The sequence below is a fragment of the Ranitomeya imitator genome, chromosome 1, assembly GCF_032444005.1.
Source record: "Ranitomeya imitator isolate aRanImi1 chromosome 1, aRanImi1.pri, whole genome shotgun sequence".
Lineage (NCBI taxonomy): Eukaryota > Metazoa > Chordata > Amphibia > Anura > Dendrobatidae > Ranitomeya > Ranitomeya imitator.
The window spans coordinates 713,368,359-713,386,851 of record NC_091282.1 but is presented as its reverse complement, the minus strand read 5'-3'; the positions used below and the strand labels follow the sequence as shown (position 1 = coordinate 713,386,851).

Sequence of the window (18,493 nt, the reverse complement as noted above, 5' to 3'; positions counted from 1 at the left end):
ATAGGAGAAGGTGGAGAAACTTTTTTTTTTCTTGTCAGTGAAAAAAAACGATGAAACTGACCAAACGGTCATGAAATTCGGACTGTTTTTCTCGTACGTCAAAAGAACTGACATGTGGACGAGCCCTTAGAGCTCTTTCTGACGACCATGATCATCGGTCGAATCTCGGATCGCAATGCACGGACTGGCCACGCGTCTCCCGATCCAGAGTGTAACAGCTTCATATATTTCTATGAGGCCGTCATGCTCAGGTCGTGAGACGCTCCACCAGATCGTGCACTGTGAAAGAGCCCTTATGTTTGTGCTTTACGCCCTTATGCAGACCGATTGTCCATGGTTACAGACTACAAGACACAAGATGGGTCTGACCCCGCAGTCTTGTGTTTTTTTGCTAAACATCAAGTAAACTGTATATTCAAACTCGCCTGCTCAGATTTGAAAACATTTAATGTATTGGGAGGACAATAGCAAATTCTGACATTCTTCAACTTACAATATCTAAGACTCTGCAAAACGGATTTCCCAATAACGGTGCAGCATGATGTGGAACAGGTAACAATGTAATGTGAATGCAGTGGGTAGAGACCTTGTAGCCGGCCACTGTAGTTGCTTTGGGTCATGCGAAGTGGGGCACGGTTATAGATGCAGGTATGTAGCCACATAGGTAGTCCAGGGTTGAGCTAGGACATTCCTACATTAGAGGAATTTCCATTTTCAGAAACCTTTAAGAGTGCAGTTTGCTTGTTTTTTAAAAACAAACAAAATGATCTGAGTTTCCACTGTTGCTCCCTATGTCTACTATTCCCCACAGGGCCAGGCGAGGCGTCCCCACAGGGCCAGGCGCGGCACCCCCACAGGGCCAGGCGCGGCACCCCCACAGGGCCAGGTGCGGCACCCCCACAGGGCCAGGCGTCAATCAGTGAGCTCAGCTTCTGGTGCTGTCTACTCCAGCAGAGCTGCTGAGTTCAGAGACTGTCAGCAGCGCCATCAATGTGACATCAGCAGAGCAGACAATAGAGACTTAGCGAGAAGTAAAAGCAGTTTTGTTTTTGCGCCTAGGGACTTTATTTCATCGTCAGGTCGGCGTGTATCGTCATGTTTGACATCAAAAGCAGCGATGCCTGAAATGTTTTACATGGAGCTAACAACCAGCGAGAACGATAAGTGAGTCGCCGTTACGTCACTGGATCGCTCCTGCATCGTTCTGGAGCTGCTGTGTTTGACGTCTCTACAGCGACCTAAACAGCGATCGGCTCGTTGTTTATATCGCTGCAGCGTCGTCGCTGAGTGTGAAGGTACCTTTACAGTTCACACATTTTTATCTTAAGGACAACTGATGTGCTAGTGAAGATTACGATCCAAGATAGAAATCTGTACAGTCTGATTGTAAAATGTACAAACACATAAAAAGTGACAGACTTCACACATCAGCGCTGTGAAGGGTTCTGCATGAATGGGGCTTTACATTGTTGCAGATTCATTTTTTAGACTATTATTCCACCTCCAAAAACATTACCAATTATGTGATTCGATGAGCCATATATTAATTACTTCATCTAGAAATCAGGACATAGAACGTGAAAAGAAAAAAAAAATGTATAAACGCGCATAACACAGAAAAACAAATGTCTGCATTTTACTAAAAAACGTGTTTGAATGAAGCTTTATGTGGTGACCGGAGAGCAGTCATTTTATTTTCTGTATTCATTTTCTTGACGCAGTTTTACAAATTTGGCAAATTAGTTTAATGTTTTATAGTGCAAACTTTTATAAATAACACCCATCATGGTGAAACCAAACATGCAGTATGTACCCAGCGCGGCTTTCCTTTATTTTACCATAGCGGACCTGACACATAGCGATCTGTGCGCTCATCGCTCCCTTCTGATGTACATACAATGTTGTGTTCGCTTTTTATTCCATCTTTATAGGAGACGAGCTGAAGAGCCCGGCGTTGCCTGGGCATAGTAAATATCTGTGGTTAGTTATAGCACCTCACTTCTCTTACTTTCCCATCACGCCTCTCATTCCCCCCTAACATTTGTCATTTTGACCTCACATCTGTCATTTTCCGATCACTCCACTATTTTCCCTCAAACCTCTCATTTTCACCTCACACCTCATTTTCACCTCAGTATATACATGTTTGTCATCTCCCCTATATATAGTATACACCTGTATGTCATCTCCTGTATATAGTATACACCTGTATGTCATCTCCTATATATAGTATACACCTGTATGTCATCTCCTGTATATAGTATACACCTGTATGTCATCTCCTGTATATAGTATACACCTGTATGTCATCTCCTGTATATACCTGCTGTATGTCATCTCCTCCTGTATATTGTATATACCTATGTGTCATCTCCTTCTGTATATAGTATATACCTGTATGTCATCTCTTCTGTATATTGTATATACCTGTACGTCATCTCCTCCTGTATATTGTGTATACCTGTGTGTCATCTCCTCCTGTATATTGTATATACCTATGTGTCATCTCCTCCTGTATATAGTATGTACCTGTGTGTCATCTCCTCCTGTATATAGTATGTACCTGTGTCTCATCTCCCGTATATAGTATTTACCTGTGTCATCTGCTCCTGTATATAGTATATACCTGTGTGTCATCTCCCCTGTAAATAGTATATACCTGTGTCATCTGCTCCTGTATATAGTATATACCTGTAAGTCCTCTGCCCTGAATCGTATATATCTGTATGTCATCTCCTCCTGTATTAGACCGCGTTCACACGTTATTTGGTCAGTATTTTTACCTCAGTATTTGTAAGCTAAATTGGCAGCCTGATAAATCCCCAGCCAACAGGAAGCCCTCCCCCCTGGCAGTATATATTAGCTCACATATACACATAATAGACAGGTCATGTGACTGACAGCTGCCGTATTTCCTATATGGTACATTTGTTGCTCTTGTAGTTTGTCTGCTTATTAATCAGATTTTTATTTTTGAAGGATAATACCAGACTTGTGTGTGTTTTAGGGCGAGTTTCATGTGTCAAGTTGTGTGTGTTGAGTAGCGTGTGGCGACATGCATGTAGCGACTTTCGTGAGATGAGTTTTGTGTGGCCACATGCGTGTAGCAACTTTTTGTGTGTCGAGTTGCATGTGACAGGTTAGTGTAGCAAGTTGTGTGCAGCAAATGTTGCGCATGGCGAGTTTTGCGTGTGGCGAGTTTTATGTGTGGTGCGTTTTGATTATGTGCAAGTTTTGTGTGAGGCAACTTTTGCATGTGTTGCAACTTTTGTGCATGTGGCAATTTTTCCGCATGTGCAAGTTTTGCGTGTGGCGAGTTTTCCACGTGGCGAATTTTGCGCATGATGAGTTTTGAGCGGTGACTTTTGTGTTTCGACTTTTATGTGGTGAGGTTGGTGTATGTGTGGTGAAATGTGTGCTGAGGGTGATATGTGTTCAAGCACGTGGTAGTGTGTGGCGCATTTTGTGTGTGTGGTCATATCCCCATGTGTGGTGAGTATCTCATGTCGGGGCCCCACCTTAGCAACTGTACGGTATATACTCTTTGGCGCCATCGCTCTCATTCTTTAAAGGGAACCTGTCACCTGAATTTGGCGGGACCAGTTTTGAGTCATATGGGCGGAGTTTTCAGGTGTTAGATTCACCCTTTCCTTACCCACTGGCTGCATGCTGGCCGCAATATTGGATTAAATTTCTTTCTCTGTCCTCCGTAGTACACGCCTGCGAAAGGTAATCTTGCTTTGCGCAGGCGTGTACTACGGAGGACAGAGAATGAACTTCAATCCAATATTTCGGCCAGCATGCAGCCAGCGGGTAAGGAAAGGGTGAATCAAACACCCGAAAACTCCGCCCATATGACCCAAAACTGGTCCCGCCAAATTCAGGGGACAGGTTCCCTTTAAGTCCCCCTTGTTCACATCTGGCAGCTGTCAATTTGCCTCCAACACTTTTCCTTTCACTTTTTTCCCCATTATGTAGATAGGGGCAAAATTGTTTGGTGAACTGGAAAGCGCGGGGTTAAAATTTCGCCTCACAACATAGCCTATGACGCTCTCAGGGTCCAGACGTGTGACTGTGCAAAATTTTGTGGCTGATACCACCAGAATGTGAGCAATGGACCATTGCTCACATTCTGGTGGTATCAATATATATTAACCCCTTTACCCCCAAGGGTGGTTTGCACGTTAATGACCAGGCCAATTTTTACAATTCTGACCACTGTCCCTTTATGAGGTTATAACTCCGAAACGCTTCAACGGATCCTGGTGATTCTGACATTGTTTTCTCGTGACATATTGTACTTCATGATAGTGGTAAAATTTCTTTGATAGTACCTGCGTTTATTTGTGAAAAAAACGGAAATTTGGCGAAAACTTTGAAAATTTCGCAATTTTCAAACTTTGAATTTTTATGCAATTAAATCACAGAGATATGTCACACAAAATACTTAATAAGTAACATTTCCCACATGTCTCCTTTACATCAGCATAATTTTGGAACCAATTTTTTTTTTTGTTAGGGAGTTATAAGGGTTAAAAGTTGACCAGCAATTTCTCATTTTTACAACACCATTTTTTTTTAGGGACCACGTCTCATTTGAAGTCATTTTGAGGGGTCTATATGATAGAAAATGCCCAAGTGTGACACCATTCTAAAAACTGCACCCCTCAAGGTGCTCAAAACCACATTCAAGAAGTTTATTAACCCTTCAGGTGTTTAATAGGAATTTTTGGAATGTTTAAATAAAATTGAACATTTAACTTTTTTACACAAAAAATTTACTTCAGCTCCAATTTGTTTTATTTTACCAAGGGTAACAGGAGAAATTGGACCCAAAAAGTTGTTGTCCAATTTGTCCTGAGTACGCTGATACCCCATATGTGGCAGTAAACCACTGTCTGGGCGCATGGGAGAGCTCGGAAGGGAAGGAGCGCTATTTGACTTTTCAATGCAAAATTGACAGGAATTGAGATGGGACGCCATGTTGCGTTTGAAGAGCCACTGATGTGCCTAAACATTGAAACCCCCCACAAGTGACACCATTTTGGAAAGTATACCCCCTAAGGAACTTATCTGGATGTGTGGTGAGCACTTTGACCCACCAAGTGCTTCACAGAAGTTTATAATGCAGAACCGTAAAAATAAAAAATCATATTTTTTCACAAAAATTATATTTTTGCCCCCAATTTTTTATTTTTCCAAGGGTAAGAGAAGAAATTGGACCTCAAAAGTTGTTGTCCAATTTGTCCCGAGTACGCTGATACCCCATATGTGGCAGTAAACCACTGTTTGGGCACATGGGAGAGCTCGGAAGGGAAGGAGCGCTGTTTGACTTTTCAATGCAAAATTGACAGGAATTGAGATGGGACGCCATGTTGCGTTTGGAGAGCCACTGATGTGCCTAAACATTGAAACCCCCCACAAGTGACACCATTTTGGAAAGTAGACCCCCTAAGGAACTTGAAGACACAAAAGAGAATAGTAAAACCAAAAACACTCAGTTTGAAAAAATGTTGCAGTAATCCGCAAGTGCTAGTAAAAGATGTAAAAAACAGGGTATTTGGTTGATACGTTTTTTGCAAAAAATGTATACTAAGCTGCTCTACCAATCTTCACGGTATACCCTTATCAGAGCAGTCCTAACTAATGTATGCAATCCCTATCTGATGTATTTAAAAACCTGATCATCTGTATATAACCTGTGTGAACAGGGTTCAGAGAGGAAAAATCCATGTGTGCATACAGGGTAGAACAGCTTTTGTGCAGATAGCCCAAGAGGAGTGGTGGAACTCCCCAGTCTTGTAGACACAAGAGAACAATTATGGAAACAGGAACACATGGGCTACTTGCACAGTGAACAAGTCTGTATGATCATGTTCACACACCACCAAGAAACCTGAAGACACAAAAGAGAATAGTAAAACCAAAAACACTCAGTTTGAAAAAATGTTGCAGTAATCCGCAAGTGCTAGTAAAAGATGTAAAAAACAGGGTATTTGGTTGATACGTTTTTTGCAAAAAATGTATACTAAGCTGCTCTACCAATCTTCACGGTATACCCTTATCAGAGCAGTCCTAACTAATGTATGCAATCCCTATCTGATGTATTTAAAAACCTGATCATCTGTATATAACCTGTGTGAACAGGGTTCAGAGAGGAAAAATCCATGTGTGCATACAGGGTAGAACAGCTTTTGTGCAGATAGCCCAAGAGGAGTGGTGGAACTCCCCAGTCTTGTAGACACAAGAGAACAATTATGGAAACAGGAACACATGGGCTACTTGCACAGTGAACAAGTCTGTATGATCATGTTCACACACCACCAAGAAACCTGAAGACACAAAAGAGAATAGTAAAACCAAAAACACTCAGTTTGAAAAAATGTTGCAGTAATCCGCAAGTGCTAGTAAAAGATGTAAAAAACAGGGTATTTGGTTGATACGTTTTTTGCAAAAAATGTATACTAAGCTGCTCTACCAATCTTCACGGTATACCCTTATCAGAGCAGTCCTAACTAATGTATGCAATCCCTATCTGATGTATTTAAAAACCTGATCATCTGTATATAACCTGTGTGAACAGGGTTCAGAGAGGAAAAATCCATGTGTGCATACAGGGTAGAACAGCTTTTGTGCAGATAGCCCAAGAGGAGTGGTGGAACTCCCCAGTCTTGTAGACACAAGAGAACAATTATGGAAACAGGAACACATGGGCTACTTGCACAGTGAACAAGTCTGTATGATCATGTTCACACACCACCAAGAAACCTGAAGACACAAAAGAGAATAGTAAAACCAAAAACACTCAGTTTGAAAAAATGTTGCAGTAATCCGCAAGTGCTAGTAAAAGATGTAAAAAACAGGGTATTTGGTTGATACGTTTTTTGCAAAAAATGTATACTAAGCTGCTCTACCAATCTTCACAGTATACCCTTATCAGAGCAGTCCTAACTAATGTATGCAATCCCTATCTGATGTATTTAAAAACCTGATCATCTGTATATAACCTGTGTGAACAGGGTTCAGAGAGGAAAAATCCATGTGTGCATACAGGGTAGAACAGCTTTTGTGCAGATAGCCCAAGAGGAGTGGTGGAACTCCCCAGTCTCTTGTTCTCTTGTGTCTACAAGACTGGGGAGTTCCACCACTCCTCTTGGGCTATCTGCACAAAAGCTGTTCTACCCTGTATGCACACATGGATTTTTCCTCTCTGAACCCTGTTCACACAGGTTATATACAGATGATCAGGTTTTTAAATACATCAGATAGGGATTGCATACATTAGTTAGGACTGCTCTGATAAGGGTATACCGTGAAGATTGGTAGAGCAGCTTAGTATACATTTTTTGCAAAAAACGTATCAACCAAATACCCTGTTTTTTACATCTTTTACTAGCACTTGCGGATTACTGCAACATTTTTTCAAACTGAGTGTTTTTGGTTTTACTATTCTCTTTTGTGTCTTCAGGTTTCTTGGTGGTGTGTGAACATGATCATACAGACTTGTTCACTGTGCAAGTAGCCCATGTGTTCCTGTTTCCATAATTGTTCTCTTGTGTCTACAAGACTGGGGAGTTCCACCACTCCTCTTGGGCTATCTGCACAAAAGCTGTTCTACCCTGTATGCACACATGGATTTTTCCTCTCTGAACCCTGTTCACACAGGTTATATACAGATGATCAGGTTTTTAAATACATCAGATAGGGATTGCATACATTAGTTAGGACTGCTCTGATAAGGGTATATCGTGAAGATTGTTAGAGCAGCTTAGTATACATTTTTTGCAAAAAACGTATCAACCAAATACCCTGTTTTTTACATCTTTTACTAGCACTTGCGGATTACTGCAACATTTTTTCAAACTGAGTGTTTTTGGTTTTACTATTCTCTTTTGTGTCTTCAGGTTTCTTGGTGGTGTGTGAACATGATCATACAGACTTGTTCACTGTGCAAGTAGCCCATGTGTTCCTGTTTCCATAATTGTTCTCTTGTGTCTACAAGACTGGGGAGTTCCACCACTCCTCTTGGGCTATCTGCACAAAAGCTGTTCTACCCTGTATGCACACATGGATTTTTCCTCTCTGAACCCTGTTCACACAGGTTATATACAGATGATCAGGTTTTTAAATACATCAGATAGGGATTGCATACATTAGTTAGGACTGCTCTGATAAGGGTATACCGTGAAGATTGGTAGAGCAGCTTAGTATACATTTTTTGCAAAAAACGTATCAACCAAATACCCTGTTTTTTACATCTTTTACTAGCACTTGCGGATTACTGCAACATTTTTTCAAACTGAGTGTTTTTGGTTTTACTATTCTCTTTTGTGTCTTCAGGTTTCTTGGTGGTGTGTGAACATGATCATACAGACTTGTTCACTGTGCAAGTAGCCCATGTGTTCCTGTTTCCATAATTGTTCTCTTGTGTCTACAAGACTGGGGAGTTCCACCACTCCTCTTGGGCTATCTGCACAAAAGCTGTTCTACCCTGTATGCACACATGGATTTTTCCTCTCTGAACCCTGTTCACACAGGTTATATACAGATGATCAGGTTTTTAAATACATCAGATAGGGATTGCATACATTAGTTAGGACTGCTCTGATAAGGGTGTACCGTGAAGATTGGTAGAGCAGCTTAGTATACATTTTTTGCAAAAAACGTATCAACCAAATACCCTGTTTTTTACATCTTTTACTAGCACTTGCGGATTACTGCAACATTTTTTCAAACTGAGTGTTTTTGGTTTTACTATTCTCTTTTGTGTCTTCAGGTTTCTTGGTGGTGTGTGAACATGATCATACAGACTTGTTCACTGTGCAAGTAGCCCATGTGTTCCTGTTTCCATAATTGTTCTCTTGTGTCTACAAGACTGGGGAGTTCCACCACTCCTCTTGGGCTATCTGCACAAAAGCTGTTCTACCCTGTATGCACACATGGATTTTTCCTCTCTGAACCCTGTTCACACAGGTTATATACAGATGATCAGGTTTTTAAATACATCAGATAGGGATTGCATACATTAGTTAGGACTGCTCTGATAAGGGTATACCGTGAAGATTGGTAGAGCAGCTTAGTATACATTTTTTGCAAAAAACGTATCAACCAAATACCCTGTTTTTTACATCTTTTACTAGCACTTGCGGATTACTGCAACATTTTTTCAAACTGAGTGTTTTTGGTTTTACTATTCTCTTTTGTGTCTTCAGGTTTCTTGGTGGTGTGTGAACATGATCATACAGACTTGTTCACTGTGCAAGTAGCCCATGTGTTCCTGTTTCCATAATTGTTCTCTTGTGTCTACAAGACTGGGGAGTTCCACCACTCCTCTTGGGCTATCTGCACAAAAGCTGTTCTACCCTGTATGCACACATGGATTTTTCCTCTCTGAACCCTGTTCACACAGGTTATATACAGATGATCAGGTTTTTAAATACATCAGATAGGGATTGCATACATTAGTTAGGACTGCTCTGATAAGGGTATACCGTGAAGATTGGTAGAGCAGCTTAGTATACATTTTTTGCAAAAAACGTATCAACCAAATACCCTGTTTTTTACATCTTTTACTAGCACTTGCGGATTACTGCAACATTTTTTCAAACTGAGTGTTTTTGGTTTTACTATTCTCTTTTGTGTCTTCAGGTTTCTTGGTGGTGTGTGAACATGATCATACAGACTTGTTCACTGTGCAAGTAGCCCATGTGTTCCTGTTTCCATAATTGTTCTCTTGTGTCTACAAGACTGGGGAGTTCCACCACTCCTCTTGGGCTATCTGCACAAAAGCGGTTCTACCCTGTATGCACACATGGATTTTTCCTCTCTGAACCCTGTTCACACAGGTTATATACAGATGATCAGGTTTTTAAATACATCAGATAGGGATTGCATACATTAGTTAGGACTGCTCTGATAAGGGTATACCGTGAAGATTGGTAGAGCAGCTTAGTATACATTTTTTGCAAAAAACGTATCAACCAAATACCCTGTTTTTTACATCTTTTACTAGCACTTGCGGATTACTGCAACATTTTTTCAAACTGAGTGTTTTTGGTTTTACTATTCTCTTTTGTGTCTTCAGGTTTCTTGGTGGTGTGTGAACATGATCATACAGACTTGTTCACTGTGCAAGTAGCCCATGTGTTCCTGTTTCCATAATTGTTCTCTTGTGTCTACAAGACTGGGGAGTTCCACCACTACTCTTGGGCTATCTGCACAAAAGCTGTTCTACCCTGTATGCACACATGGATTTTTCCTCTCTGAACCCTGTTCACACAGGTTATATACAGATGATCAGGTTTTTAAATACATCAGATAGGGATTGCATACATTAGTTAGGACTGCTCTGATAAGGGTATACCGTGAAGATTGGTAGAGCAGCTTAGTATACATTTTTTGCAAAAAACGTATCAACCAAATACCCTGTTTTTTACATCTTTTACTAGCACTTGCGGATTACTGCAACATTTTTTCAAACTGAGTGTTTTTGGTTTTACTATTCTCTTTTGTGTCTTCAGGTTTCTTGGTGGTGTGTGAACATGATCATACAGACTTGTTCACTGTGCAAGTAGCCCATGTGTTCCTGTTTCCATAATTGTTCTCTTGTGTCTACAAGACTGGGGAGTTCCACCACTCCTCTTGGGCTATCTGCACAAAAGCTGTTCTACCCTGTATGCACACATGGATTTTTCCTCTCTGAACCCTGTTCACACAGGTTATATACAGATGATCAGGTTTTTAAATACATCAGATAGGGATTGCATACATTAGTTAGGACTGCTCTGATAAGGGTATACCGTGAAGATTGGTAGAGCAGCTTAGTATACATTTTTTGCAAAAAACGTATCAACCAAATACCCTGTTTTTTACATCTTTTACTAGCACTTGCGGATTACTGCAACATTTTTTCAAACTGAGTGTTTTTGGTTTTACTATTCTCTTTTGTGTCTTCAGGTTTCTTGGTGGTGTGTGAACATGATCATACAGACTTGTTCACTGTGCAAGTAGCCCATGTGTTCCTGTTTCCATAATTGTTCTCTTGTGTCTACAAGACTGGGGAGTTCCACCACTCCTCTTGGGCTATCTGCACAAAAGCTGTTCTACTCTGTATGCACACATGGATTTTTCCTCTCTGAACCCTGTTCACACAGGTTATATACAGATGATCAGGTTTTTAAATACATCAGATAGGGATTGCATACATTAGTTAGGACTGCTCTGATAAGGGTATACCGTGAAGATTGGTAGAGCAGCTTAGTATACATTTTTTGCAAAAAACGTATCAACCAAATACCCTGTTTTTTACATCTTTTACTAGCACTTGCGGATTACTGCAACATTTTTTCAAACTGAGTGTTTTTGGTTTTACTATTCTCTTTTGTGTCTTCAGGTTTCTTGGTGGTGTGTGAACATGATCATACAGACTTGTTCACTGTGCAAGTAGCCCATGTGTTCCTGTTTCCATAATTGTTCTCTTGTGTCTACAAGACTGGGGAGTTCCACCACTCCTCTTGGGCTATCTGCACAAAAGCTGTTCTACCCTGTATGCACACATGGATTTTTCCTCTCTGAACCCTGTTCACACAGGTTATATACAGATGATCAGGTTTTTAAATACATCAGATAGGGATTGCATACATTAGTTAGGACTGCTCTGATAAGGGTATACCGTGAAGATTGGTAGAGCAGCTTAGTATACATTTTTTGCAAAAAACGTATCAACCAAATACCCTGTTTTTTACATCTTTTACTAGCACTTGCGGATTACTGCAACATTTTTTCAAACTGAGTGTTTTTGGTTTTACTATTCTCTTTTGTGTCTTCAGGTTTCTTGGTGGTGTGTGAACATGATCATACAGACTTGTTCACTGTGCAAGTAGCCCATGTGTTCCTGTTTCCATAATTGTTCTCTTGTGTCTACAAGACTGGGGAGTTCCACCACTCCTCTTGGGCTATCTGCACAAAAGCTGTTCTACTCTGTATGCACACATGGATTTTTCCTCTCTGAACCCTGTTCACACAGGTTATATACAGATGATCAGGTTTTTAAATACATCAGATAGGGATTGCATACATTAGTTAGGACTGCTCTGATAAGGGTATACCGTGAAGATTGGTAGAGCAGCTTAGTATACATTTTTTGCAAAAAACGTATCAACCAAATACCCTGTTTTTTACATCTTTTACTAGCACTTGCGGATTACTGCAACATTTTTTCAAACTGAGTGTTTTTGGTTTTACTATTCTCTTTTGTGTCTTCAGGTTTCTTGGTGGTGTGTGAACATGATCATACAGACTTGTTCACTGTGCAAGTAGCCCATGTGTTCCTGTTTCCATAATTGTTCTCTTGTGTCTACAAGACTGGGGAGTTCCACCACTCCTCTTGGGCTATCTGCACAAAAGCTGTTCTACCCTGTATGCACACATGGATTTTTCCTCTCTGAACCCTGTTCACACAGGTTATATACAGATGATCAGGTTTTTAAATACATCAGATAGGGATTGCATACATTAGTTAGGACTGCTCTGATAAGGGTATACCGTGAAGATTGGTAGAGCAGCTTAGTATACATTTTTTGCAAAAAACGTATCAACCAAATACCCTGTTTTTTACATCTTTTACTAGCACTTGCGGATTACTGCAACATTTTTTCAAACTGAGTGTTTTTGGTTTTACTATTCTCTTTTGTGTCTTCAGGTTTCTTGGTGGTGTGTGAACATGATCATACAGACTTGTTCACTGTGCAAGTAGCCCATGTGTTCCTGTTTCCATAATTGTTCTCTTGTGTCTACAAGACTGGGGAGTTCCACCACTCCTCTTGGGCTATCTGCACAAAAGCTGTTCTACCCTGTATGCACACATGGATTTTTCCTCTCTGAACCCTGTTCACACAGGTTATATACAGATGATCAGGTTTTTAAATACATCAGATAGGGATTGCATACATTAGTTAGGACTGCTCTGATAAGGGTATACCGTGAAGATTGGTAGAGCAGCTTAGTATACATTTTTTGCAAAAAACGTATCAACCAAATACCCTGTTTTTTACATCTTTTACTAGCACTTGCGGATTACTGCAACATTTTTTCAAACTGAGTGTTTTTGGTTTTACTATTCTCTTTTGTGTCTTCAGGTTTCTTGGTGGTGTGTGAACATGATCATACAGACTTGTTCACTGTGCAAGTAGCCCATGTGTTCCTGTTCCCCTAAGGAACTTATCTGGATGTGTGGTGAGCACTTTGACCCACCAAGGGCTTCACAGAAGTTTATAATGCAGAGCCATAAAAATAAAACAAAATTTTTTTCCCACAAAAACTATTTTTTAGCCCCCAGTTTTGTATTTTCCCTAGGGTAACAGGAGAAATTGGACCCCAAAAGTTGTTGTCCAATTTGTCCTGAGTACGCTGATACCCCATATGTGGGGGGGAACCACCGTTTGGGCGCATGGGAGGGTTCGGAAGGGAAGGAGCGCCATTTGGAATGCAGACTTAGATGGAATGGTCTGCAGGCGTCACATTGCGTTTGCAGAGCCCCTAATGTACCTAAACAGTAGAAACCCCCCACAAGTGACACCATTTTGGAAAGTAGACCCCCTAAGGAACTCATCTTGATGTGTTGTGAGAGCTTTGAACCCCCAAGTATTTCACTACAGTTTATAACGCAGAGCCATGCAAATAAAAAATATTTTTTTTTCCACAAAAATTATATTTTAGCCCCCAGTTTTGTATTTTTCCAAGGTTAGCAGGAGAAATTGGACCCTAAATGTTGTTGTCCAATTTGTCCTGAGTACGCTGATACCCGATATGTGGGGGGGAACCACCGTTTGGGCGCATGGGAGGGCTCGGAAGGGAAGGAGCATCATTTGGAATGCAGACTTAGATGGATTGGTCTGCAGGCGTCACATTGCGTTTGCAGAGCCCCTAATGTACCTAAACAGTAGAAACCCCCCACAAGTGACCCCATATTGGAAACTAGACCCCTCAATGAACTTATCTAGATGTGTTGTGAGAACTTTGAACCCCCAAGTGTTTCACTACAGTTTATAACGCAGAGCCGTGAAAATAAAAAATCTTTTTGTTTTCCCACAAAAATTATTTTTTAGCCCCCAGTTTTGTATTTTCCCAAGGGTAACAGGAGAAATTGGTCCACAAAAGTTGTTGTCCAATTTGTCCTGAGTACGCTGATACCCCATATGTTGGGGTAAACCCCTGTTTGGGCACACAGGAGAGCTCGGAAGGGAAGGAGCACTGTTTTACTTTTTCAACGCAGAATTGGCTGGAATTGAGATCGGACGCCATGTCGTGTTTGGAGAGCCCCTGATGTGCCGAAACAGTGGAAACCCCCCAATTATAACTGAAACCCTAATCTAAACACACCCCTAACCCTAATTCCAACGGTAACCCTAACCACACCTCTAACCCTGACACACCCCTAACCCTAATCCCAACCCTATTCCCAACTGTAAATGTAATCTAAACCCTAACCCTAACTTTAGCCCCAACCCTAACTGTAGCCCCAACCCTAACCCTAACCCTAGCCCTAACCCTAGCCCTAACCCTAGCCCTAACCCTAGCCCTAACCCTAACCCTAGCCCTAACCCTAGCCCTAACCCTAACCCTAGCCCTAACCCTAGCCCTAACCCTAGCCCTAACCCTAGCCCTAACCCTAGCCCTAGCCCTAATGGGAAAATGGAAATAAATACATTTTTTTTTATTTTTCCCTAACTAAGGGGGTGATGAAGGGGGGTTTGATTTACTTTTATAGCGAGTTTTTTAGCGGATTTTTATGATTGGCAGCCGTCACACACTGAAAGACCCTTTTTATTGCAAAAAATATTTTTTGCAATACCACATTTTGAGAGCTATAATTTTTCCATATTTTGGTCCACAGAGTCATGTGAGGTCTTGTTTTTTGCGGGACGAGTTGATGTTTTTATTGAAAACATTTTTGGGCACGTGACATTTTTTTATCGCTTTTTATTCCGATTTTTGTGAGGAAGAATGACCAAAAGCCAGCTATTCATGAATTTCTATTGGCGGAGGCGTTTATACCGTTCCGCGTTTGGTAAAATTGATAAAGCAGTTTTATTCTTCGGGTCAGTACGATTACAGCGATACCTCATTTATATCATTTTTTTATGGTTTGGTGCTTTTATACGATAAAAACTATTTTACAGAAAAAATAATTATTTTTGCATCGCTTTATTCTCAGGACTATAACTTTTTTATTTTTTTGCTGATGATGCTGTATGGTGGCTCTTTTTTTGCGGGAAAATATGACGCTTTCAGCGGTACCATGGTTATTTATATCTGTCCTTTTGATCGCGTGTTATTCCACTTTTTGTTCGGCGGTATGATAATAAAGCGTTGTTTTTTGCCTCGTTTTTTTTTTTTTTTTCTTACGGTGTTTACTGAAGGGGTTAACTAGTGGGACAGTTTTATAGGTCGGGTCGTTACGGACGCGGCGATACTAAATATGTGTACTTTTATTGGGTTTTTTTTTTTATTTAGATGAAGAAATGTATTTATGGGAATAATATTTTTTTTTTTTTCATTATTTTGTAATTTTTTTTTTTTTTTTTTTTTTTTTTTACACATTTGGAAAATTTTTTTTTTACTTTTTTACTTTGTCCCAGAGGGGGACATCACAGATCAGTGATCTGACAGTTTGCACAGCACTCTGTCAGATCACTGATCTGACTAGCAGCGCTGCAGCCTTCACAGTGCCTGCTCTGAGCAGGCTCTGTGAAGCCACCTCCCTCCCTGCAGGACCCGGATCCGCGGCCATCTTGGATCCGGGGCTCGAGCAGGGAGGGAGGTGAGGAGACCCTCGCAGCAACGCGATCACATCGCGTTGCTGCGGGGGGCTCAGGGAAGCCCGCAGGGAGCCCCCTCCCTGCGCGGTGCTTCCCTGCACCGCCGGCACATCGCGATCATCTTTGATCGCGGTGTGCCAGGGGTTAATGTGCCGGGGGCGGTCCGTGACCGCTCCTGGCACATAGTGCCGGATGTCAGCTGCGATAAGCAGCTGACACCCGGCCGCGATCGGCCGCGCTCCCCCCGTGAGCGCGGCCGATCGGCTATGACGTACTATCCCGTCCAGGGTCAGATAAGCCCAGGGCACCTCGACGGGATAGTACGTCTAAGGTCACAGAGGGGTTAAGTGGGTTCCACTTGTTTCCTTTCTCCCTTGGCATAATAGACGAGATATATGTGAATATATGTGGGTATATATGTGTATGTACCTAGTGGGATAGATATATATATATACCGGAATCTTTTATATAATAAAAGTGATTATTGTGCCTTGTTGTGTGTTCTTGTAAAATTTTGTGGCTGTAGCTGCGACGGTGCAGATGCCAATCCCGGACACACACACACATGCTGTACATGCACACATTCAGCTTTATATATTAGATATAGAGACCAAAAATGAAAAATTACAGTTCTAGCGTTTCTAGTTCTGTAGTGTCATTTCTCTATATTTCTTACATTTAGAATCTGATGCCCCAGATGCCAAATACGCTTATTTTATTAATTTAGGAGTGATGTGACCTACATTTTGTTTTTTTATTTTATTTATTGACTTTCTTTTTATATTTTTCTCTGAATCCATTTTCCCTCCTGCACAATACACCGCTGTATAAGGTGAAATTAAGGGTCTCTGAAGACCCCTGACCATGGACTTTATAGTAGCGCCAAGATGGCGGTGACAGGGGGCTCCAATAAGCCCCTCGCTGCCATGGGAACCCATCTGGACCCCCACAGTTGCAGCACAAGAAGGCGATGGATACTGTCTCGGCCCCTGGAGGATCTCATCGCTGTAGTGCCGCTGTCAGTGACTGACTGCAGCGTTTCTGGCTGCACCTGCCTGGTATCATTGTATCTGTCCTGCCCTCCCATGATGGCTGACATCCCATTACTGCCCACATGAGAGCAGTCACCCAGCTTTCCCAGTGACAGGCAGTGGGCTGAGCTAACCCTGCAATAACGGAATGATCACGCACAATGGCGGAAGGAGGAATCTCACTTGTATCCCGAACCTCGGCCGATCTGTCCCGTCCTAGAAGGGCTTCACGATGTATTTGCGGCGACAATCCCGATCACAGCTGCTGACAACAGGCCTCAGCAGGTAACACACGCACAGGCCGCCATCTTGGTAGCTCGGGGCCTCTAGCTGCTGCCATGGTGTGGTGTCACTTCTCGCAGTACTTCCGGGTCACGTGCTTGCTGACGTCACCGGTTTATTATCCGTCAGGCGTCAGTAAAAGTCATACAGCTGCTGAGCATAGTATCGCACGTGTGTTGTGTCTGTGCCGTGCTCTCACGGTGACCGTGCGCTGTGTCTGTGCCGTGCTCTCACGGTGACCGTGCGCAGGTCTGTTATATCACCGGCAGATGAAATCTGGCTGAAAGGGAAGTTGTTGCCTGTAGCAACCAATCAGAACGCGTCTTTGATTTTATAACCTGAGCAGAAGGCATGAAAGCTGGAGTCTGATTGGCTGTTGTCATCAGTAGCAGCGCTTGCACTGTGCCCTATATATACACATATATTTATACATATAGTATGTCTAGGGATTTACAGTACATAGACTTTGTTGCTATTATTATTATTTATTTATATAGCACCATTCCATGGTGCTGTACATGAGAAAGGGGTTACATACAGGGTTATAGATATCATTAACAGTAAACAAACTAACAATGACAGACTGGTACAGAGGGGAGAGGACCCTGTCCTTATGGGATAATGGGGAAGATACAGGAGGTCGGGGGTGCTGCAGCACTGGTGGTTGGTGACGCTGCAGCTCTGGCGATGGCGAGGCGGCAGCTCTGGCGATGGCGAGGCGGCGGCTCTGGCGATGGCGAGGCGGCAGAATGGTTATTGCAGGCTGTAGGCTTTCTTGAAGAGATGGGTTTTCAGGTTCCGTCTGAAGGAGCCGAGAGTGGTGGATAATCGGACGTGTTGAGGCATGAAATTCCAGAGGATGGGGAATATTCGGGAGAAATCTTGGAGGCGGTTGGGTGAGGAACGAATAAGTGTGGAGGAAAGTAGGAGGTCTTGGGAGGATCGGAGATTACGTGAGGGAAGATAGTGGGAGATTAGTTCAGAGATATAGGGAGGGGACAGGTTGTGGATGGCTTTGTAGATCAGTGTTAGGCTGCCATCACACCATCAGTATTTGGTCAGTATTTTACATCAGTATTTGTAGCCAAAACCAGGAGTGGGTGATAAATACAGAAGTGGTGCATATGTTTCTATTATACTTTTCCACTTGTTCCACTCCTGGTTTTGGCTACAAATACTGATGTAAAATACTGACCACATACTGATAGTGTGACGGCAGCCTTAGTAGTTTGAACTGGATTCATTGGGGAATTGGGAGCCAGTGGAGGGATTTGCAGAGGGGAGAAGCAGGGGAGTAGCGAGGAGAGAGGTGGATTAGCCGGGCACCAGAGTTGAGGACAGACTGGAGTGGTGCAAGGGAGT

At 42.1% G+C, this 18,493-nt stretch overlaps 1 protein-coding gene across 3 annotated transcripts in view; it reads right to left on the bottom strand.

Annotated features, from left to right (window-relative positions):
• Positions 1-17,376, bottom strand: part of SLC39A9 (solute carrier family 39 member 9) — a 62,884-nt gene extending 45,508 nt beyond the window's left edge. Inside the window, exon 1 of one of the 3 annotated variants that reach the window (XM_069732337.1) lies at positions 17,010-17,376. The gene's annotated coding sequence lies outside the window, so the exon portion shown is untranslated. The remainder of the gene's footprint in view (positions 1-17,009) is intronic. The other 2 variants (XM_069732341.1, XM_069732345.1) reach the window with 2 other exon arrangements.
• Positions 17,377-18,493: the final 1,117 nt, after the last annotated feature.